Here is a 22318-nt window from a genome sequence, read left to right as displayed (position 1 = left end):
AGGGAAGGTGTTGGGGTCGGGCATGAGTGGTAATTTATCAACATTATATGTCAGGGATTGAGTGGGAATGGGAATGGAAAGATGTAAATGCAGACCCAGGCAGCTGTTGGCATCTACAATTGTAAAGAAAGGAAGAATGGACATGGACAGGAGGGAAAGGAGCCTTTGCTGGTGGTCAGTTCATGCTGATGGGTGAACAGTAAATAGGTGGCTTTTTAAGTTCTTTAACTTTCGAGCGAAACAATCTTAACTTTTGGTGCAGCGTTTCAGGCCTGGCTGGGTGGCGAGGTGTCCTTGGGTGAAGGCTCACGGGGTGAACTATTCATAGAATCACAGAATAGCTTGGGTTGGAAGGGACCTTAAAGATCATCTAGTTCCAACCCCCCATCATGGGCAGGGACACCTCCCACTGGATCAGGGGCTCCAAGCCCCATCCCACCTGGCCTTGAACCCCTCCAGGGATGGGGCAGCCACCACTGCTCTGGGCAACCTGGGCCTCCCCACTCTCATAATGAAGAAATTCCTCCTTATATCTAGTCTAGGTCTGCCCCCTCCAGTTTATCCCCATTCCCCCTCATCCTATCCCCACAAGCCTTTGTGAACAGTCCCTCCCCAGCTTTCTTGTAGCCCCTTCAGGTACTGGAAGGTCACTCTAAGGTCTCCTCAAAGCTTGCTCTTCTCCAGGCTGAACAACCCCAACCCTCTATTCACAGATACCAAGTACATTCAGTCCTCTATCCATTCGTCATCTGCGTAACCCCACTTAGTAGAACTGTTGAATTTATGGGACATCTCTAACAAAATCCTGTCTGGATAAATGTCAGTATTTCTAGAAACGGAGCCTACCTGGGCACAGAGAAGCTTTGTACAGGTCGTTCTCTGTGTGCTCTGCTAAGGAGGAGCTCACAAGTTAAAGGCTGGCACTTGAGATGGTTAGAGAAGGCTGGGGAAATTAAACAGCCACATTCCCAGGACACTTGTGTGACTCTGACGTTATCTCTGAGCCTGCGGCAGGAGCTGTGCAACTTCTTCCTTGTCTGTGCAGAAGTAGCGTGTGTGTGTTGACTCTTATGGGGGTTTAATTTAGTTGTCTGTGAAGCATCAGACTCTCAAATCTCATCAGCACTTAACTTCACATGTAGATAAACCTGAATGGCGAGGCAGAGCTCCTGTGTTCATATCGTTACAGGACTCCGGGGAGTTGTGAAAATCCCTGGCTTCCGCACAGCTGCAAAGCTCTGCGTGTTTAGGTGAAATAAGCTGAATTGTGAGGATTTAAATCTGTTCCAGTTGTTTACATTGAATGTCTCCGAGTCATGTACAGAAAATCAGTTTTGCTTGAATTGGAATAAAAGCAAAGACTGGGAGGAGACTTCTAAAAATCCAAGAAAGAAACCTAAACTCTAGTACTCCCCTTTTAGTTCCTTGGGTTTCATTTGCCCTTATCAAAATATTCCCTTGCATCATAAAACTGAGTAGGCAGCTCACACTAAGGATTGTGTTCAGCTGCTGGTTTGGAAAGGCAGTAGCAAATCTTGTCAGAGAGGTCTAGCTTGTCTCCCCACCCTGTGGGTAACTCCTTTCAAAAATCGTCTTCCTTATTTTAACTGGTGTTGGGTGACTTCTGCTCTCTTTTTTGTTTTGTTTTGTTTTTCTTCCAACTTCTGAAGCAGGTCGTGCCTTCATTCTTTTACTTTTGCTGTCCAGGATAATTGTTGCATAATTTTAGAGATTCAGCTCAGAATGAACTTGCTTGAAGTTGTTGTTATGCTAAATAATCCTCCTCCTTTTCTTTTTAAATCCAGATCTGAAAGAAACCATGCAGCGTTATTATGGATTAAAATAGAGGAGGATTTAGACCTCAGCCCTGCTTATAGGGATCACCATTCCTAGTTAATGAGATAGGAGGAGAAGGATTAACAACTGAACAAATAGAGATAGTTTTGTGTGACTAAACCAGGTAGAAGCTCCCAAAGATGCTATGCAGGGACAAGTTTTTGCCTTGCCTCTTCAGCTCTCCTCGCTTCAGAGTCCTTTGGATCTCATCCCATCCTCTTTCTGCTGCTGATAACCGGATCCTATTATTCTCCCTGTAGGAATGCAGCTTAGAGAGGCAAGGGCACAGGAGAGCAAAGCGTTGTGCCCTGCCGCAGACAGCTGGGCAAAGAAAAAGAGCACAGGCCTTAGGAAAAGGGGATGGAGAATCTGCTTCAAAAAGGAAATCCTTTGCTAGCATCACCCTGTCTCTGCTGCTCAGTGAAGCCTGGACTGAGGGCTGCTGACTTCCGAGGCCACCAGAGAAGCATCAGCACTGGAGAGAGGGTGCTTCGTACAGTAAAGGTTCCATCAAGTAGGGTACTGAGAACCTTCCAGTCCCAGTGACTCCAGTGGAATCTGAAACTTCATGCGCAGAAGCCTTTGTAGTCGAGGGTGGACACTGCTGGTCCTTGTCACAGGCAGCAAATCATAGAATCATAGAATCACCAGGTTGAAAAAGACCCATCGGATCATTGAGTCCAACCATTCCTATCAAACACTGAACTATGTCCCTCATCGCCTCGTCCACCCGTCCCTTAAACCCCTCCAGGGAAGGTGACTCAACCCCCTCCCTGGGCAGCCTCTGCCAGGGACCAATGAGCCTTTCTGTGAAAAATTTTTTCCTAATGTCCAGCCTGAACCTCCCCTGGTGGAGCTTGAGGCCATTCCGTCTCGTCCTGTCCCCTGTCCCTTGGGAGAAGAGCCCAGCTCCCTCCTCTTCACAACCTCCTTTCAGGGAGTTGGAGAGAGCAATGAGGTCTCCCCTCAGCCTCCTCTTCTCCAGGCTAAACTACACCAGCTCTCAGAATAATCTCATGTTCAACTCATGACATAGGTATTGCTGAAAAATGCTGGTATAGGCTGTCCTAGATGCTGCTTTCCCACCTTTGGAAGCAAACGTTGATCCTTACAGATGGCTAGTTAAAGGGAACATAACCCAGAGGCTTGGCGCAGAGTGAACCCGGAGGTTCATTTGAATTCCTGGCAGGTTTTCTACTGCTTTATGCCTCCTTGGCAGTAGATTTTGCTGTCTTTCAGCATGGGGAGTGATGGGTTCCTGCAGACCTCCTAAGTCACAGCAAGCATGATACCGTCTCACTGTCAGCCTGCATATTATATTCCTCCTGAAATGCCCTGGCACGGATAGGCAGGGCTGGCAATTGCAGTGTGAGCTGTGGCATGGATACCGCTCTCCTTGAATCTGCAGAAAATGATAGTTAATTACCTTTTCTGCTATTAAAAGTTTACTTTTCCAAGTAAGTCCAGTAATCCCAAGAAGCTGTGCGTTAAAAGTAAATGCAGTGCCTCTAAAATTGTGGAGACTACGTAAGGCACTGACTTGTTGCTCATATGTTTCATTTGTGTTAAGTAGTTGCTTCTTGAGCAGAAGTGGCTTCTGTGTTCTAGGGTTTACTCAGAGAGCAGTGCTCTTAAACAGAGCCTGAATACTAGTTTAATTTGCTTGTTATCCTGCATGTGTTGGGTGCACAAGCAGGATACAGTCCTTGGTTTTTTAAGATCTTTCATTCCATGTAAGACCCAAGGACATGGTTTAGTGGGAAACTTGGCAATGTTAGGTTTATAATTGGACTTCATGATCTTAAAGGTCTTTCCCAGCCTAGACGATTGTCCCGTACGAGGACAGGCTGAGAGAGCTGGTCTTGTTTGGCCTGGAGAGGGGAGGGCTCTGGGGAGATCTAAGGCAACCTTCAAGCTGAAAGGGGCTACAAGGAAGCTAGAGAGGGACTATTCATAAAGGCTTGTGGTGATAGGATGAAGGGCAGTGGGTGTAAACTGGAGAGGGGCAGATCTAGACTAGAAATAAGGAGGAATTTCTTCATTATCAAAGTGGTGAGGCCCTGGAACAGGTTGCCCAGAGCAGTGGTGGCTGCCCCATCCCTGGAGGTGTTTGAGGCCAGGTTGGATGGACCTTGGGCAGCCTGATCCAGTGGGAGGTGCCCCTGCCCATGGCAGGGGTTGAAACTGGATGATCTTTAAGGTCCCTTCCAACCCAAATTATTCTACTATTCTATGACTGTGTCCATGCTGAACACACAAACCATAGATGATGCTGTGATGCTCAGAGAGCGTTTCACACCCAAATTTTGACAAGGAAAGGTGCTTGAAGGTTGGTTTATTTGGGATGAGAAAGGAAGAATGAGAATAGTCACGAGTCGGGGGGTTATTATAAGGAAATGAGTGTCTGTGGGTGGGAGAAAAACCCGACTGGGGTTTGTCCTTGTCCCTGTCCCGGCCGCTCTCCAGGGTGCTGAACGCGGGACCCCGACCTGGCTCTGCATTGAGATCCCCTCCTTGCCCCTTCTGTCCTTGCCCAGAGAAGAGGTGGCTACCCCATCTCTGGAGGGGTTCAAGGGCATATTGGATGGGGCTTGGAACCCCTGATCCAGTGGGAGGTGTCCCTGCCCATGGCAGGGGTCTAGAACTGGATGGGTTTTGATGTCTCCTCCAACCCCAAATATTCTATGAAAAATATCCCCCCCCCTCCCCCCCCCCCGTCTCCAGCACAGCTGCCAAGCAGTAGCATAGGTTATCCAGAGCCTGAGTGGTCTCCACCCTTATTGTATGGATGTTTCAAAGACACATCTGAATAAAGCCCTAAACAACCTGGTTTGATCTTATAGCTGATCCTGCTTTCAGCTGACAGTTGGCCTAGGTGACCTGCTCTGGTCCCTTCCAAACAGAATTGCTTTGTGATCCTGTTACCTTAAGGGTTTTCACCAGCAAGAAGCAAAACAATCTGCTTTCTCTCTGAATCACTTTAGGAGCCTTTTCTCGTGTAGAAAGATTGACTGCTGATCCTCATATCCCTGTGAAGCAGTGTTTCATAGAATCACCAGGTTGGAAGAGACCCACTGGATCATCAAGTCCAACCATTCCTATCAATTTTACTGAATATTCACACAGTCTGAGGGCAAGAAGGAGAAAAAGAAATTACAGCTGTCCCTTCTCACCCAGCAAACTGAAAAGACGATGGCCAGCCCTGACTCTTAACTTGCTCTTGGAAGCTTTAAACATAGTCTGCTCAATTAATGAGGAGCTGCCTGTGTTCTGGTGTGTGAGTGGGGGTGAATGTCACTCTTTTTCCAAGCAGTTTAGATGATTAGTACTTGGATCCGGCCTGCATCTTGTTCCACAGGCCCTTGAGTTCCACAGTAGGGTATGGTACCACCAGCCGCCTCGCATTTAATTACACAGCCCTGTTTGTGGTAGCTGGGAGAGTTACTAATATGCCTAACAGCACAGCAGGGCTCTGCAGTTGATAAAGACACATCTGTATGCTGAGCTGTACCCTTATTGAGTTAAAGCCATGGAAAAAGCTCTCTTTCTTGCTGTCACTTAAATGGTGTCAGGATTCGTGAAATCTTGCTTTCAGATTCCTACCAGACCCAGCAACAAAGGCTGCTTGTTGCAAGCTCATTGGCTTCTGTTCCAATCCCTGTGACGTGTTCACAGATGTGTGCAGGCAAGTGGGAGGGAGTAGGGAACGAGAGAACTGAGGCTTTGTCGTCGTGCACGTGTGACACCATGCATGGGACCTCTGAAGCTCCTCTCAGGCCAGCCCTCCTTTCATGACACGTCTGGCATGCCCCAGACCATGCTTTGGTGCTATCATTTTGAGCAGCCTGTCTGTAGTTGAATTCCAAGTCTTGCAGCATGGCTGTGGACTTAAGCCTTGACTTAGTTTTTGCTTCTCATTGCAAATTCAAAGCGTGTGGCTAGGTAGGATTTAATGCCCTCTGCAGTGGAGCTACATATATGAGCGTGCACTGAGAACAACCTCTTGAAAACCACATCAAATCACTTTACTTAATAAATTGATAATCCTATTTCCTTATTTCCTTCTTCCATTCTATCTAGTAAATGTGAATTCAAATGTAAAATGTTTTGAGACAGGGGTTTCTATCAAAATTAGGTGCTCCCTCCCATGTGCCCAGAAAAGCTGAAGTTAGGGTTAATTCATACGTGGATTAGTTTATACAAAATACATGGGCTGCACTTATTAGAAGACAAATGTATGTACCGTAGAAGTGTCCTTCAAAATATTGTGTTGCATATCCCAGCCTGACATCTCTTATTGACAGCTCTGCTATCCAGATGCCAAGGCCCACAGGGTTTTATTTTCCAGCCATATCAGCAGCTGGGACCCCAGCTATGTATTTTTGGTTGACCTCGTCTGAATTCTCCTGACCATGGTGACAGCTGTGAGGCTAATCTGGCTTGAGCCCAGCATAGCAGGCTTTGCTCTAATGTTGTGTTTCATGGACTCCAGCTTCCCTGTCTCCCTTGCTACTCTAACCTTCCTCTCTAAATAGACCAGCCCAGGGAGGGGGTTGAGTCCCCTTCCCTGGAGGGGTTTAAGGGACGGGTGGACGAGGTGCTGAGGGACATGGTTTAGTGATTGATGGGAATGGTTGGACTCGATGATCCAGTGGGTCTCTTCCAATCTGGTGATTCTATGGTTCCAGGGGGTCTTGATTTTGGAACAGAGGTGGGAGTGGTTCCCCATCAGAGCCAGATAAGCCAGGGAACCTGATCTTTCTAAATGTTCCTGGCAGGGTTTTTACCCAGGAGATCACTGTGTTTGCTCAGCTATAATGCTTCTTCCTTCCTTATAACTAACCTCGTAAGACAAACAAATGTGACTTATGTTTATCTTCATAAAATAGCCCTGGTTCGTGACGCACGCTAATATGCTTAGAAGACAACTTTATCACAATTAAGAGAGGAGTTGGGGACTTAAATAAATACATCCCTGACTGCAGAGCCTGCATCAAGAGGCTGCAGAAACAGGTTAGTTAAATTCAGTGGGGTGACTGGGATTGCCACTTCTGAGGAGGGCTGGCGCTTCCCTGGAACTGCGTAAATGGAGAATTAAGGCAGTGAGACTCTGGGCTCTCCTTTGCACCCAGTTGTTCCCAAGTATCTCTTATATTTGGAATTACCTTGCTGCTCCAGATGCTTCCCCAAGAGCATGTTTATAATGGCAGTTACATAAGACAAACTAGCGTGGTCCTTTTGTGGAAATCAAATTCACCGTAACCCTGTGAGGCAGGGTTGGGCTTGGAGGGCAGGGCAAGAGCTCTTGGTTGAAGGGACTTGTCAAAGCAGGAGAGCCTGAGAATGAATTTTAAATAAGTGTATTGCCTCTTAGACTGAGCAAACATATAATTAACAATAAGATAACAGGGTGGTTCTACAAGGCAGCTAATTGTATTTTCAAATGTCAGCTTGTCAGCTCTTATTTAGTCTTCATTCAATCTGGGCTTTGCCAGAGCAGTGTCTGGTTTTAAATGGCATTTCTCTCTCCTGGCACTGTGGAAGGGTCTTCTCCTTCCTTGTCCTCAGAAAACTCTGATTTGCTTCACCTTAGATAGCGTCTCACTTGCTAGAATGTGGTATTTGTCCACTGGAATAGATTTGAAAAATAAAAGAATTTTTTAAGGGGTAGAAAAGATAAAGCTAAGAGCAATAAAAGGCTGTCCTGCAGCTTGCAAGGGCTTGCACCGCATCAGGTGTCAAAGAATGTCTTGCAAGCACTTTCCTCTTGCTACAAGTGATATTACCATGATGCGAGAGGTCCCTGTAGCTGCACAGAGCTCCACACCCTCGTCTGCTGACTGGCTGTAGGCATCACCGATGGTGCTGACTCCATAGCGACTGCAGTTACCTGTGCTTTGTGACGCAGGTTTCCATTCGCTGATGGTGAGGTGAGAGCTGGCAATGTGGAGATAACTAGAGCTGGGGAGGGAATCGTGTCACACTTGCAACTTGCCAACTCTGCTGCTGATAGACAACTGGAAAGTTCTGTACTGCACTGCTGGTCCTGTGAGCGACAGCACGTGCTTTTAAAACCATGTTCATTTAAGGTACAACTCCAAGATTCCTTGTAAGTTTTTGGTCTGTGGGTGCAGGCTATAATTCCAGATTTGAAGGCGTGTTGGCAGCCAAAACTCATTCTCTGTGGAGAGGGCTGATGTGTGGTTGCAGATAAGAGTTGGGAAAGGAGCTCAGGGACGTGCCAGGTCCAGAGTCCCTCAAGAGAGGGTGACGAGCCACCTCGCTAGCCCCTCGACCACCTCCCTGTGCCAGTGAGCTAGCATCACTTTATTTCTGGCTTCCATTAGTGGAAACATGGTAAGAAGCAGCGCAGCAGGTCGTAGGAGGGTGTTTAACCTGCACTGACCGTGTCACGGGCAGAGATTAGCATCACCCTCCTGCGTGAAGCAGGCGGCACACACCATGTCAGCTCCAGCCACGCATCGTAGCAGCAGATAGCGAGCAGCAGCGTGTCACTTCCACTCAGCTTGGTGGCCTTGCAGCTGACCAGCGAGTAATCCCAGAGCCAGCCCCCACCTCCACCCTGGTCTGTGATAAGTAGGGAAATGGCACTAATGAATCTTTCAGTGTCTAATCCTTGACATGCTTAGGCAGGGGGGGTGTGACTTGATTTAGGGATGGCTTTGGACTGCCTGCGGTGGCAGAGAGCGTCTGCGGAGTTAATGCTACCTACTTAAGGCTTGGAGCTGGAGAGGGCTTTGCATTCATGTGTGTAGTCACACCAAGGGTGGCTTGTCCATGAGGAATCCTGCTCTCCCTGCCCTGCAGGGGTGGGCTCCAGATACAGCCCAGCCGAGGGACAAAGCGGATCAGCTGGCAGGAGAGCAGCAAAACTTCCAGTCCCTCTTAATCCCACAAAATCATGCCTCCTTTGTGCACTGCTTTCTGCTTTGCTGCAGTGAAAAACTTGTGGCACAGCCCCAGAGCAGCTCTGCTCTGCCTGATGAGGGAGGGAAGAGGGTTTGTTATAAAGCAGAAGTTGTAGCTCCGTGCTAGCACCTCCAGGAGAGACATGAGAGGCACAGAGGGCAGGGTAAGTGGGTGTCTGTGCTCTTTTCCAACTTCCCAGCCATAGCTGGCAGTGCTGCCCAGTGAGATCCATCCTCTCCAGCTCAGCGGCAGGGAGGATTTTGCTTTCACGACACTTATTGATGGAGCAGCCGTGTGCAGGGTGATGGTGCTTCGTGGTGGGAGAGCTGAGCCAGTCGCAGGTGCCTGGGTGAACCTTCCTGTGTTTACAGTCTTAAACATCTGGGGGGAAAAAAAAGAACATTTTGAAGGGTTTTGCTTTGCTTTCTCCACATTTGAAGATGCCATTCCACCCTGTCTTATTGCAAGATTGTTCCCCAAATGCAGCCAAAAGGTTATTGAAGATACTCTGTAGGGAGAACCCAAAAGTCCTTATTCTAAGCCCAGCTCTAGTTCCAAGAGGTGGTGACCCTGAACCAGCCTTTTAGATACCCTGCCTCAGTTTCCCTGTAGGTGGGTAAGGAGTTTTGTCCATGTTGCAGGGAGTGCTTTGCAATTTCCCTTCATGTCAAGAAAACTTGAGGCCGTGGGTGAGCACCACATATTTATTCTGTGGGCTGTTGAATGCATTAATTCATTGCCTTTGCCTGGTTCAAGTCAACGTACGTCTATCCATTTGCAATAAATCCTGGTTTTGCAATAAATCTTGGCTCTCAGAAGGAGCTCTTGCAAAATAAAACGGTGCAGGCAAGCAGCAGCTATGCGGTAGGGGCAGAGTCATGCGAGTTGCATGCCAGAAAGCAATAAAATGCTCCTTTACAATGGAAATGCGGTTCCTGCCTGATGCTGCCTATTGTCGGGTAGAAAGGGGTTTGTTTGAGCTGTGCTGGCGATGCTCCTGGTATTGATTCCGAGCAGATGCTGCGGTGTGGGAAGGCAGATGGAGCCCTGCGGTGCAATTGCCTCCTGCGATGGGGTGGGCAGGGTTGGCCAGATGCCACGTGGGGTTGGTGCGAGGATTTGGGTTCAGCCCGGGCTGGGGTGAGCCCTTCCCTGAGAGGCTGAGGAAGGGGATGTGCCTTGGAGAGAACACGCTCCTGGTCTTGGGCTAGTGAACCTGACACCTGGCTACTATCTTGACATCTCTGTGCACACCTGGGCTGGAGTCAGTGGCCAAAACCTCGTTCCAAGGGGCCTTTTGGGTGCAAAGGACCCAGAGGTTCTTGCCCTATAGCCAGGCATCTGGATGGGAACCAGGAGATGTGGTTAGAGGTTTTGTGATGAGTTTCTAAGCTAGAAAAATCATTGAGATGAGGATACAGCTACAGCTGGGATCCTGCTGGCAGAGTAGCAGTGTTTCAAGAGCAAGTTAAAGATGCACGAAACTGTTAATTGGGAGTTCTGGAGGGTTTTTAGAATCCAGCCTCAAGTGTTAATCAGGCAGATAAAAGACATCCTTCTCCTGGAGAGGTAGGAGAGGAGGCGATTTGCCTTCAGACAGGGATGCAGATTCACACTGCGTTCTTACCCCTTGCTCATACTTCCTTCTCACTTCGAGTTAGGGCTGTCTGTAAACTTGGAAGAGGTGTGGGGGGGGAAAGTCATCCTACCTGACAGCAACATGTCCTGCTGCTGGTCCAAAGTCCTGCTGTTTTGCAGAATCAAACTCTATAACTCCATTCCCCTATATCATATGCCTGCACATCACTGCCTCCCCCCATAAGAGAGGGATTTCAAATAGTGAGGCAATACTCAAAGTGCACCGAATGCCAATTGAAGAAGAAACCAAGTGCTTTTCATAGAATCATAGAATGGTTTGCTTTGGAAGGGACCTTAAAGATCATCCTCTAGAGTTTCCTTCAGGACAATGGCAGAAGAGAAATATGGTTAGCTTTTTCTGGCCAGATGCTTTGCAGGACTGTCAAACTCGCTCTGTGTGACTGTGCTGGAGGTTTGCAGGGCCAGTCAAACAAAGCACAGCGCTAGGATCACTCTTGCATGCTGCTATTTCAAGGAACAAGAAGGGCATCTTTACTAAATAGCTTTATGCTAAGGTAAAGTTATTTCCTAGCTGCTGCCCTGGGCATGTTTAGTCCCTGACCTGGCAAGGGAGCTCAGGATATTCCCTGCCCCATCACCACTGGCGTGTGCGCCTCCACCCCATGAAAAAACTCATCCTCTCTCCAGTAGCTAATTACCCCTGAAACATGACCAGCTCTAAAAGGCTCTTTGGGCATCTCTAGGGGCAAAGAAGAACCAACTCCAGTGGGCTGGTCTTGCTCAGTGTAAGCCTGTAAGCAATCAATGGGATTTCAGGGGGTCCTGAGAAGGGAACGTGGCTCATCTTCCCTGGGGAGCCTTTATTCATCCTCATTATTCCCAGGCCTGCAGCTTGTGCTGTCCCCAACTTGAAGCAATAGAGATATTGGACTGAGTTAATCCCCAATGACTGCATTCATCTCCAAGCAGGGATGAATTTTGCTGGCAGCCAGCCCTGCTTCTGACCACCTGCCGCTGCTTTCTGTGGCTCGGCTGAGGCCACCACCTCCTGCCAGGCTTTGCATCTCTTCCTCCGCACCTCTGTAACGTGCTGTCTGGGCTGTCCATCACCGAGCCGACAGCAGCCACTAGGATGGGAAATTTTTCAGACTGCAGCGCTGGCCGTGTCCTGCTCGCTGTCTGGAGTCGTGCGGAGAGCGGATTGCATGAGCGATCCGTCCTGCTGCTCTTGTACGGCGAGGATGATGGTGCTAATGTGCGCTATGCATCAGCCTGTCTCCTAGGAGGACACCGCATTGTAAAGGTCAGGATGGAGGATTATCAGCAAAAAGGTTTGGTGGCTTGCTCTGGGGGCATCGCTAGGAGATGCCACACAGATACCTCCAGCAGTCACAGCCCCATAGATGCAGCTGGAATCATAGAATCACCAGGTTGGAAGAGACCCACTGGATCATTGAGTCCAACCATTCCCATCAATCACTAAACCATGTCCCTCAGCGCCTTGTCCACCCGTCCCTTAAACCCCTCCAGGGAAGGTGACTCAACCACCAAACCCACTCCACTCCTGCGTGGGGAGGTGAAGATGCTGTGGCCTCACCAGGCTGGACACAGTGGCAAGACCAGAAGTAGCAGTTTGGGGCAACTGGCCAGACTTTGTGGCCCTGAGTGGTTTTAAGTCTTGACATCCTTGCAGGAGGACCAGTTCTGCAATCGTCGGTGTGAAACGCAGAGGGCCTGGGGCGAGCGCTGGCGGTAGGAACGTGCTGTCGTAGCCGGCTTTCTGCAGAAGCTGCTGTCGCCTCCCCTCCAGAGGTTCCCATCAGCTTTATCCTCCACCTCTGCAGTGACAGCGCGTGGCTGAGCCACCCAAGCAGCGTGGTGGGAGCGCTGCTGGTGTCCACAGCCACCTGCTCTGCTCACTGCTTCTCAAGCTTAGCCCTGCATCCTCTTTAGTCTCTTTGGTACCATAGAATCGCCAGGTTGGAAGAGACCCACTGGACCATCGAGTCCAACCATCGTAGTGGTTCATCTGTAGGTCTGCATTAGGCGGTCCTTGCAGATTAAAAGTAATTTAGATCTTACTTAGATCTCCAGTGTTTATTTTTCAAGAGGCTGGATCGTGTTTAAATTTCACCAGATAGCAGGAAAGCATCGCCTGAATGCAAGGGAAGCAACTAATCAATTGGTAGCAACGTGACTTATGGTTTCAAATCCCCAGGCTTGGTCCCACTCTCATTGTCCCATCGCATTGGACCCCTTATCCTTTTCCATTCCCATTCCACTCTCATTTTCTAGTAGTTTGAAATCTCTTTTTGCTTGCTGGCTTGCCTGTTGGGCATTGCCCAATCTCAATAATCCGGATCAGCAAGGCTGACTGTGTAATTATCTCGACAGCTACTCTGGGTTAATGAGAAATACAGACAGCGGGGTTGAACTGAAATCAGTTTGTGGTGGTTATCGGGGCTTTTTGTGGGGGAGAAAGGATTTAGGGTGTTCATGGAGACCGAGTTTCATTGAGCTTGTGATTAAATTAGCTGTCACAAATAACATTCTGATCAGTTGGTTGCAGCTTAAAGTTATTTGAACGGTACTTGCTCCTAAAGGGTAAGTTTCGCAGCACTGGGCGGGGGTGGGGAATTGTGTGCTCTTGTTGGTAGAGATAAGAGCACACCATTTACAACACTCAGCATGAGTTAATGCTGAATTCTTGAGAGATGGGAGCCAGAAAACAAGGAAGATGTTGCTGTGTTTGCTCTGAAATATCCGATTCTTGGTTTAGCTGAGCTGGGAGGAAGGTGCATCCTTGGAGGGCACCTTAGGAAGCGAGAAAATTGAAGTGCTTGCTCAAAAAAGTGTCATCCAAACTGTCCCTGGGGCTTAGACCTCTCAGCACCAAAGTGCCTCCCATGCTGGAGGACAGCCAAGACCACAAAGACTCCTCTACTTGCACCCGTTTAATCAGGAAAATGGAAATAGCATTTTAATAAGATGGTAATGAAGTTGTGGATCAGATCGGTTGATTCCTCATTTGAAGCTACAAAAGGGGAGCTTTTGTTTTTTCCTGGGGTTTATCACTTCTGTTCTTGCCTGATTAGTCATAATCTTCTGCTGCCCTTCACTGGGAAACTCCCTCTCTTATTCCCTGTAAAAATCTATCCTTAAGATTTCGTATGATCCTCCAGGGAAATCAGGCCACCTATATTTCATTTAGTGACTTCAGACAATTAACCTAACAAAGATACCTCTCTCTTTCCCTTCCTTCCCCATCTGTTTCCTAATTACCAGTGGAACTGGGATATATAAGCAGACTGTACCCATTTTTTTAATTAAATCACCTCTCTTCAATGATTTGTGGTTGGCTGTTTCAAAGCTGAATCTAGCTGCTAGGAAAATAGTAAAACACAGGATGTACCACGAGGGTGAGTGAGCCTAAAAAGGGTCTGAGATTCCGATTTTGAGGATTTTATTGCATCAGAGCTGGAATGCAGAATCACTTCAGTCCTTCTCGTGGATCAGAAAACGTCAGGTCATCTGGAGGGGAAGGCTGAGTGATCCAGGACCCTGGAGGAGGTCTCACCCTGCTGCTTATCCTCTGGAATAAACTGTCTTTGGTCTAGGGAAGCACTTTTGGGAGGAAAGCAATCTCCTATTTCTCTGTTCAAGAAGGGAAAAAAACCACGTCCCTCTGTCCTTGTACAAGCTGTCCTGCCTCTTCCTCCTGTTTCCTCCAGAGAGCTCCTGGGGTGCCACGGCTCGTGTCGTGCCAGAGAACTCTCCCTTCCTGCAAGCACAGTGCAATTAAACGCTCTGTGTGATGATGAAAGGGAGGCAGTGCATCCATACTGGTGTTACTGGGAGAATCACTCTGCAATGTGAACTCAGGATCTATATGGGAACTAATTCCTGCTTGGTGCAGGCTTTGCTGCAGCCTTTGGCTCTTGTTGCAGAGCTGCAAGCGGCTGCGCGCTCCTTGGCTCCAGGACCCTGCTGGCATCTCTGCTCCCTTCTCCCCTCGCTCTCTGCCCTTCTCCTCACCCTCTATTTCACCCTGTGCTCTGAGTCACCTTGTCTGCACCGTGGGGGACACCGTGAGGAAAACCTGCTCACGTCTGACTGCTCAGCCCACGCTGCCGGCGCGGGGGAATGAGCTGAGACACATCTGCTTCTCCCCCATACTGGCACTCTCCCTACTTCTCAGCTGTCCCCAGGTACCTCTGCATCCCCCCAGCCACCCTCACAGGGAGAGCCCTTTCTCCTGGCAGTAGAATCTGGTTGGCAGAAGAGCATTTAACTGTTAGAGATGCAGTTAATTATACGCAGGGCAGGACGGTTTGCGCTCGGCTGAAGCCTGCTGGGATGTAATTATCCTCTCCCTGGCTCTGAATGCCTTTGGTGCGCTGCGATGCTCCAGGAGTTAAACCCGCAGCTGATGCTGCTGAGCGCTGCATCTCAGACGTGAGACTTGCAAAGCTCGGGGAAGGTCCCACCAGCGGTGCCGGCAATGCAGTAAGTGATTCAGCAGAAAGGCTGGAGCAAAGCGGGTTTGTGGGGAGAGGCAGCTGCTCTGCTCTCATGCTCCACCGTGTTTGAGTCTTGCTCGTGTCTTGTGGTGGTAGAGGATGGATGCATCGCTGTCCGGTGGGTGTTGGAGCGCTGGGGCCATGGAGAAGGCAAGTGCACAGCAGCTTGAGGTAGGACACCTTGCACTGGGCACAGAGGCTCAAGGATGGTTCACGTTTGGAGGCGGGCAGGGTTTAAAAGACATTTGGAGCTTGGTTCTGCAGTTTGGCTTTTGCTTTGTGCATTGCAAGACCGCAATCTGGGAGCTGAAAGGGAATTTTCTTTCTTTTTATTTCATCTGTGCTGGCCAAAGTGTCCTCTCAAACGTGGGCCGGCCTCTTCCTCAGCTTCTCTTGCTTGAAATGGAGAGGTTTACACTTCTCAGCAGTCTGTGAAGTCTGCATTTGGGACATACCAGGGCTGGGGCTGCAGGGCAAAGGGGAAGAGGCTTTAATTAAATCACTCTCTTGCACTTCAGTTTGGTACCAGCTCAGAGCAACCTGAGAGACACTCAGCTGAGTGCGGTAGGAGATGAACGAGGCGACTCTCCTCACCCTTCTGCACTTGTGTTGCCTCAGTTTACGTAGCTGTCAAACGCTGCTGTTGGAGAGGGGAGAAACTGTGCTGAAATATTGGTGAAATACTTAGAAATCCCTGGCTAGGAAGTCTTCATCCCTGCGCTGATTCCGATGTCGGCGAGATCTCTGCTCTGTTTCCTTGCTGAAGGATGTGCAGGGCGGTTTCACCACGGCGAATGCCGCTGCCAGCGGGGCTGGAACAAAAGGGAGCTGCATCTGGGAACAAAACCCCATCGTACTGGCGGTGCTGGCACCCAGGACACGGGGACGAGCCCTGGCTGGCACTCAAACTCTCTCCCCACTGGCTTGGGGACTGGTGGGGGACAGAGTGGGTAGTGTCCTGCACCACAGCTCCAGCGTTATTCATGAAGGAAAAGCCAGCAAGAGCAGGGAGGGAAGGGAGGAGAAAGTTGGAATTATTAGTGAGTGCTGTTGTGTCTTCTTCCCTTCGCTGTCCTGCGGGGATGGGGGGGCTGGAGGTATCACAGCCCCGTGTTGGGGGGAGGACAGAAAAAGGGTCTTGGGCAGCAACCCAGTGATGTCTGAGGTCATCCCCACGCAGGTCAGGTCCAATCCAGCACTGGGGAATGCTGGTGGATCCTCCCCAGCACATGGAGGCACTTTGTGTTTGGGGTAGAGGAGACGGAGAACCTTAACCTGAGTTCTGGAGTTGGAAATCCATTTTTTATATGGGAAAGGCAAAGAGAGGCAGAGTTACTTTGGAGTAACTTGTGAGGAGGTGGCTGTGGAAGGGGTTGTCTGGAAAAGCCTTGGATGTTGATTGCAGTAGGATGGATGGAAAACTCAGCTTCTGTGTCCTGTTCCAAGGGCACTGGGTGAGTCACCTTGGGACTGAGACCTGCTGATGGCTCAGTCCATGTGCGTCTGTGGTGTGCTAGGAACACCCTACGGCTGCCTGCGCCTCAACCCTCCTTTGCTCTTTGATTGTCTCATTGCACCGTGGCTGGATGCTGCCCAGGGCTAGTAAATTCAGTTTTGATCTCTGTTATCATAGTGTATGTCCTGACTTTCTTGCTTTGCTTTCTTTTCCAAGTCGGGCAGGACTGACGTGTATGTCTAACCCCTTAATTCCTGCTCTCAGGGCTGCTTGTCACTGAGATGGAAGTGAATAATCTTGCCCCTGTGCCTGGTTCCTCTGCAGGGGGAGGTGGTGGTGTAAATATCAGCATTCATCAGAAACATATGTACCTTTTGATTTAGTTTGGATGCTTCTCAGTTAATCCAGAGAGCTTTAGGGCAAGATATAAACATGCTATCCTGACTGCTTGGGTTACAAATAAGCTTTTACTTGCAGAAAGAGTTGGTGGCTCTGCAGTAATCTGGGTGTAAACTGATTGTAGGCTCCTGCTCCCTTGCATCGTGGGTTTGTTTGGATCTGGGCTGGTGTGGGAAGGAGGTTATTTCAGAGCACCTAGAGATGCCACCCCCAGGGCAGACATGGAGCAGTGGGAGCAGACCAGGATCACAACCAGCCTGCTTGTGCATCCCTGCAATGCACGCAGCCCCAGGGCCATGGAAGGAGGCATTAAAGCACCCTGCAGCCTCTGGGCACGAGGAGATGATGGAGATAAACTCCTTGGGGAGGTGATTAGTGTCATCTTCCTCCCACAGACTGTGCTGGGCAACTTGATTACTATTTAATGGCAGGCTTTGTCTGTTCTGCTTTGCCCAAGCCCTCCTTGCACTGAGATGCTTTGGCTCTTGAGACCCTAGAAAGCTCAGTGTATGGAGAGTTCAGCCTGCTAGGCTGATTTTGTGCTTTGGAGGAATGCAAAAGGCATGTACAGGCTGATGACCTGGAAATCTGCCTCCCTGCTCTCCTCCATCCATCCAGGAGGACTTGAGCTGTGTGGTACAAGGAGGATATTGCATCTCCATTGCCCCCAGTGACAGGCAGCCTTTCCTTGCACACAAATTCAGCTTTTTCCCCCAGCCCTGCCACGCTGTGGGGAGGAAAACTGCTCTCTGAGCTGCTCCAGGTTTTGACACAGGCCGCATGGTCAGATGGTTTGGGTGTAATTGCAGCCGCGTTGCTCTGGAGATGCTGTGTCAAGCTATATACATCAGTCGTACCTGTCTGTTGCTGTAATTTGATCTGATTAAAATGAAAACCTCTCAAAAGATTGACTGGGAAACCTATCCTAAAAGCCTTGATAGCAACAGCCGTGTCTCAGTGCTGCTGGTTTGTTTTCAGCATATGCTCCACCACACATCTGTTGGGATTCTCTCTTTCATGGACCTAGAGTGACCTGCAGGTCACTCTACCCTGCACGCAGCTCAAGTCTCAACTTCTCTCCTGCCCACGGGGCGTCTAAACCCTCACTAAGTTTGCAGATGACACTAAGATAGACAGAAGTGTTGATCTCCTTTAGGGTTGGGAGGCTCTACGGAGCGACCTGGACAGGCTCCATCCATGGGCTTAGACCAATGGGGTCAGGTTCAATGAGGCTGAGTGCCGGGTCCTGCTCTTGGGTCACAAAAAACCCATGGAATGTTCCAGGCCTGGGGAAGAGCAGCTGGAAAGCTGCCTGGTGGAAAAAGATCTGGGAGTGCTGGTCAACAGCAGCTGAACATGAGCCAGCAGTGGCCCAGGTGGCCAAGGAGGCCACCAGCATCCTGGCTTGGATCAGCCATGGGGTGGCCAGCAGGAGCAGGGAAGGGATCGAGCCCTGTGCTGGATGCTGGTGAGGCTGCACCTCGAATCCTGGGGTCAGTTTTGGCTCCCTCAGTGCAAGAAGGACATTGAGGGGCTGGAGAGCACCTGGAGAAGGGAACGGAGCTGGGGAAGGGGCTGGAGAACAAGTTGTATGAGGAGCTGCTGAGGGACCTGGGGCTGTTCGGCCTGGAGAAGAGGAGGCTGAGGGGAGACCTCATTGCTCTCTCCAGCTACCTGAAAGGAGGTTGTGGAGAGGAGGGAGCTGGGCTCTTCTCCCAAGTGACAGGGGACAGGACGAGAGGGAATGGCCTCAAGCTCCACCAGGGGAGGTTCAGGCTGGACATTAGGAAAGAATTTTTCCTGGAAAGGGTCATTGGTCCCTGGCAGAGGCTGCCCAGGGAGGGGGTTGAGTCCCCTTCCCTGGAGGGGTTTAAGGGACAGGTGGACGAGGTGCTGAGGGACATGGTTTAGTGTTTGATAGGAACGGTTGGACTTGATGACCCGGTGGGTCTTTTCCAACCGGGTGATTCTATAATTCTATGAAACCCTCTGCCCTCCAGAGGGAAGGGGAGAAGTGGTCCCTGAGCATCAGGGGTAACCAGCTGCGAATCCTGCTGGGAAGAGCTTATTGAGCTCTGGTGGGGTGGGAATGGTGAGGATGCTTCTGAACCATCGTGTAATTGTGGCAGAAACATGCTCCTTTAATTGAATCAACTTCTTATCTGTTCAGAGTGGGTGTTTTCATTTCCATGTCGGTTTATCTACTTCGGTGAGGAATGAGATTTCTTTGCCCCTTGCTGGCGAGACTGCACGTGGGTGCAGGAAAGGGCTGATGAAAATAAGCAAACAAAAGGCTGTAGGAGCCTGGGGGCAGAGGGATGGGGAAGGAGGTGGTTCTGCTGCTGCATCCCTGTCCGCAGCCTCAAATGACCTTTTGATGCAACATCAGGTTTGGCATTTATACTAAAGGAAAACAATACGTCTGAATGGGATCAGAAGTGCCTGATTTGAGTAACTCACGCTGGCTTAGGCTGCAAGGAGGAGTAGAAAAGGGGAGACTGAAAGCTATGATGGGGTGTCCGACTTCTCTGCCGATTGCTCAGAGACTCCCTGCAAGGCTTTTCATCTAATTAAGAGCAACCACCCCCCAAAAAGGCGCTCAAACTGGTGCTTCAGATCTGACATTGCAAGAAAGGGCTCTATTTAATATTAAATTAACAACCTCTTGCCAAGGGGAATGGCGAGGAAGGTCCTCTGCCTGCTTGCTCCCCGGCAGGGCTGGCGGGGGGAACACGCTTCAGAGGGCTTGTTGTAGCTCTCACTAATTTCTCATGAATAATTTTTGAGCTGGGAAGCAAATTCCTTCCCTTTTTCGCTCAGGCAGGCACCTCTGCGCATGAACGCGGGTTGCTATGGCTACGTGCAAGGGCTGTGCTCCCAGAGGATGCGGGAGAGCATGGAGGGCTGGTGATACCCCAGAAGGGGATGTCTGCTGCTCCAAACCATCCTGCTCTGATCTTGGTGTGGGATTCAGTGACACTGTAAAGCCTAAATGGCTTTTGTGCCTGCCCATGTGCTCTTGGGCAGGGTTCAATCCAGCATCATCCCTCCTTCGTGGAAATCCTCATTTTGCAGGAGCTCAGACCTTGCCTCCTTCGTGTTCATCGTCATTTTGATGGTGGAAACCTGTTAGCTGGGGTGGATGAGGGACTGAGTTGGTTTTATGCTGCTTCTCTGGAACAGGCTGCCCAGGGAGGGGGTTGAGTCCCCTTCCCTGGAGGGGTTTAAGGGATGGGTGGACGAGGTGCTGAGGGACATGGTTTAGTGATTGATGGGAATGGTTGGGCTCGATGATCCGGTGGGTCTCTTCCAACCTGGTGATTCTATCTTATACCATGTGAAAAACACCATGGGCTGGAGCGGTGAGAGGCGATTCCCACCTCAGCCCTCCTGCACCTTGCACTGGGTTTTCTCCCATTCCCTGCAACTGCAGCTTTCTCAAGCTCTGCATACAAACGGTTACAGCTCCTTGCAGGTTTTGACCAGTTTTCTGAGCTATGAGCAAGGCTGGGAGGCAGATATTATGGGAATTGTATGCATGCCTGAGCGGGAGGGAGGATCGGCTGCTTGGCATCCGCTTGTCACATGGGGCCTGTTTGGATGCCAGAGGAAGGATCCTGAGGTTGATCCAGAATAGATGCTTGTTCTTCAGCTAATTGCACCCTTTCAGTGATTTTTTCAAATAGCAGAGTGCCAAACTTTCTCTGCGCTGAAAATTCCTGGGAAATGCCTGGCACTTTTCATTATGCATTGGAAAGAACTTTTTCCAAGAGAGCTAACTAGCAAAATAAACAGCTGTTTGTAATTGTGGGATCATAAAAAGGAGGGGTTTATGAGCAGTGAAAAATATTTCTAGCTCTATCAAGCTGTTTTTATGGGCTTGGTTCTGACAGGCTTGTGACTTCCCGAGTTACTTCGCGAAGCATTTGCCAAGCGAGAGGAGGCTCAGGTCCTCAGGAAAATAGGATCTGGGCATCTTCACATGTCCAGAACAGCACAGACCCAATTCCTCTGTCTGTATTTGTAAAAACGATGCTTCAATGAAGTTTTATAAACTCATTTCCTTCTCAGATGGTGATAAAAACTCTGGAGCTGCCTTCCCAGCCCTGCCTGCAGCTGCCCACCTCCTCCTGCAGCAACACTCTTCCTCTGACAAAGCACCTGGAAAACTCTATTGATGCCTTTAGATATGTTCAGGCAAGAAAAAAAAACAAGTGGTCCTGCTTGGGACCAAGCCAGAGCTCATTAACAGAAGCCCCCTTGGTGCCTTCTGATGGGGATGGCGTTGCTTTCCCATTTTGTGGTACCAAGAATGGGCTTGTCTACGAACAAGCATGAAAATCCCATCCTTAAATTAGAGCATGACTCTTGAATTGGGTACAGAGTTGCAGCTGGGGGGATGCAGGATCAGACTCGTGGCTAGCTCTCCCTTTGTTCGTGCTGGGTTTGAAATAAAGCTGCTTGTATGATAAATGCGTTGCCTTGAAGTGCAGCTTGTCACAAGTGAAACTAGCAGCGAGGCTGGAAGGCAAAACTGAACTCTCTCATCGCTTGTTATGGCTTAAAACCAATTGAAGCTGGCTTTTCCCCTCTGTTCTTTGAGGGGGTTTAATAAATGAGCTGTGAAAATCTCTCTGGGGAGAGATGGTTTTTTAATGTAGCTATCTCTTAAGCATATGCTTGCCTTATCAACGTTTCTAACGAAGTCTTAACATGGAGAAATGTCTAAGTGGGTTAGGCTCTCCAGTGCTGTTAGCTCTCGATGGGATTTGAGTGCGTAACTCGATGGTGGCGTGGAAGAAACCAGCCTTAACCTTCCAGCCTGGCAGCCACAAGCAGTGGTATCGGTGTGAACATCGTGGTGATGGTTCTTGAGGACAAGCAAGGACTGGAAGCGAGTGGTGCTGTAGTCAGCAGTACACTGGATCTTGGAAAATTTTGAGTTGTAGAATCAGAATGGTTTGGAAGGGACCTCAAAGCCCATCCAGTCCCACCCCTGCCATGGGCAGGGACACCTCCCGCTGGATCAGGGGCTCCCAGCCCCATCCAACCTGGCCTTGAACCCCTCCAGGGATGGGGCAGCCACCGCTGCTCTGGGCAACCTGTTCCAGGGCCTCCCCACCCTCACAGCAAAACATTTCTTCCCATGATCTCCTCTCCATCTCCCCTCTTTCAGCTGAAAACCGTTCCCCCTCATCCTATTCCTGCCCTCCCTGATCAAGAGCCCCTTCTGAAGCCCCTTTCAGTCCTGGATGCTGACATAGAATCAATGCATTTCATTATTTTCCTTTTACAGTGAGCCAGCTCCACATGATTTTCTGTGTGCATTTTGGCGAAGAAACTCTAATTTACTCTATTTTTTAAACCGGAGTTAGCACGTAGCTTCCCTTTGGGTTCTGTTCCACTCTCAAAACCACTATACACAAACCCCAAGCTTGCATAATTCCTTCAGCGCAAGAATAATGTTTCTTGGAAAATGTCAGCACTTTGTGCTAAAAAAAAAAAAAAAAAAAGAAAGAAACGCTTTCCAAAACCATTTGAAAAAACATTTACTGTTTTCCATATAGCTTTAGCCAAT

General features: G+C 49.4%; 1 protein-coding gene across 21 annotated transcripts in view; it reads left to right on the top strand.

The window, feature by feature from the left end:
* Positions 1–22318, top strand: part of NFASC (neurofascin) — a 96108-nt gene that overhangs the window by 2774 nt on the left and 71016 nt on the right. The window contains exon 1 of one of the 21 annotated variants that reach the window (XM_069876033.1): positions 14665–14871. The exons of the other annotated variants lie outside the window; for them this stretch is intronic. The gene's annotated coding sequence lies outside the window, so the exon portion shown is untranslated. Of the gene's footprint in view, positions 1–14664; positions 14872–22318 lie in introns of those variants that run through there. 21 annotated transcript variants of the gene reach the window in all.

The sequence above is a fragment of the Phaenicophaeus curvirostris genome, chromosome 24 (genome assembly GCF_032191515.1).
Source record: "Phaenicophaeus curvirostris isolate KB17595 chromosome 24, BPBGC_Pcur_1.0, whole genome shotgun sequence".
In the NCBI taxonomy this organism is placed as follows: domain Eukaryota; kingdom Metazoa; phylum Chordata; class Aves; order Cuculiformes; family Cuculidae; genus Phaenicophaeus; species Phaenicophaeus curvirostris.
Note: the sequence above shows the minus strand (reverse complement) of the source record. Positions and strands in the feature narration are given on the sequence as shown.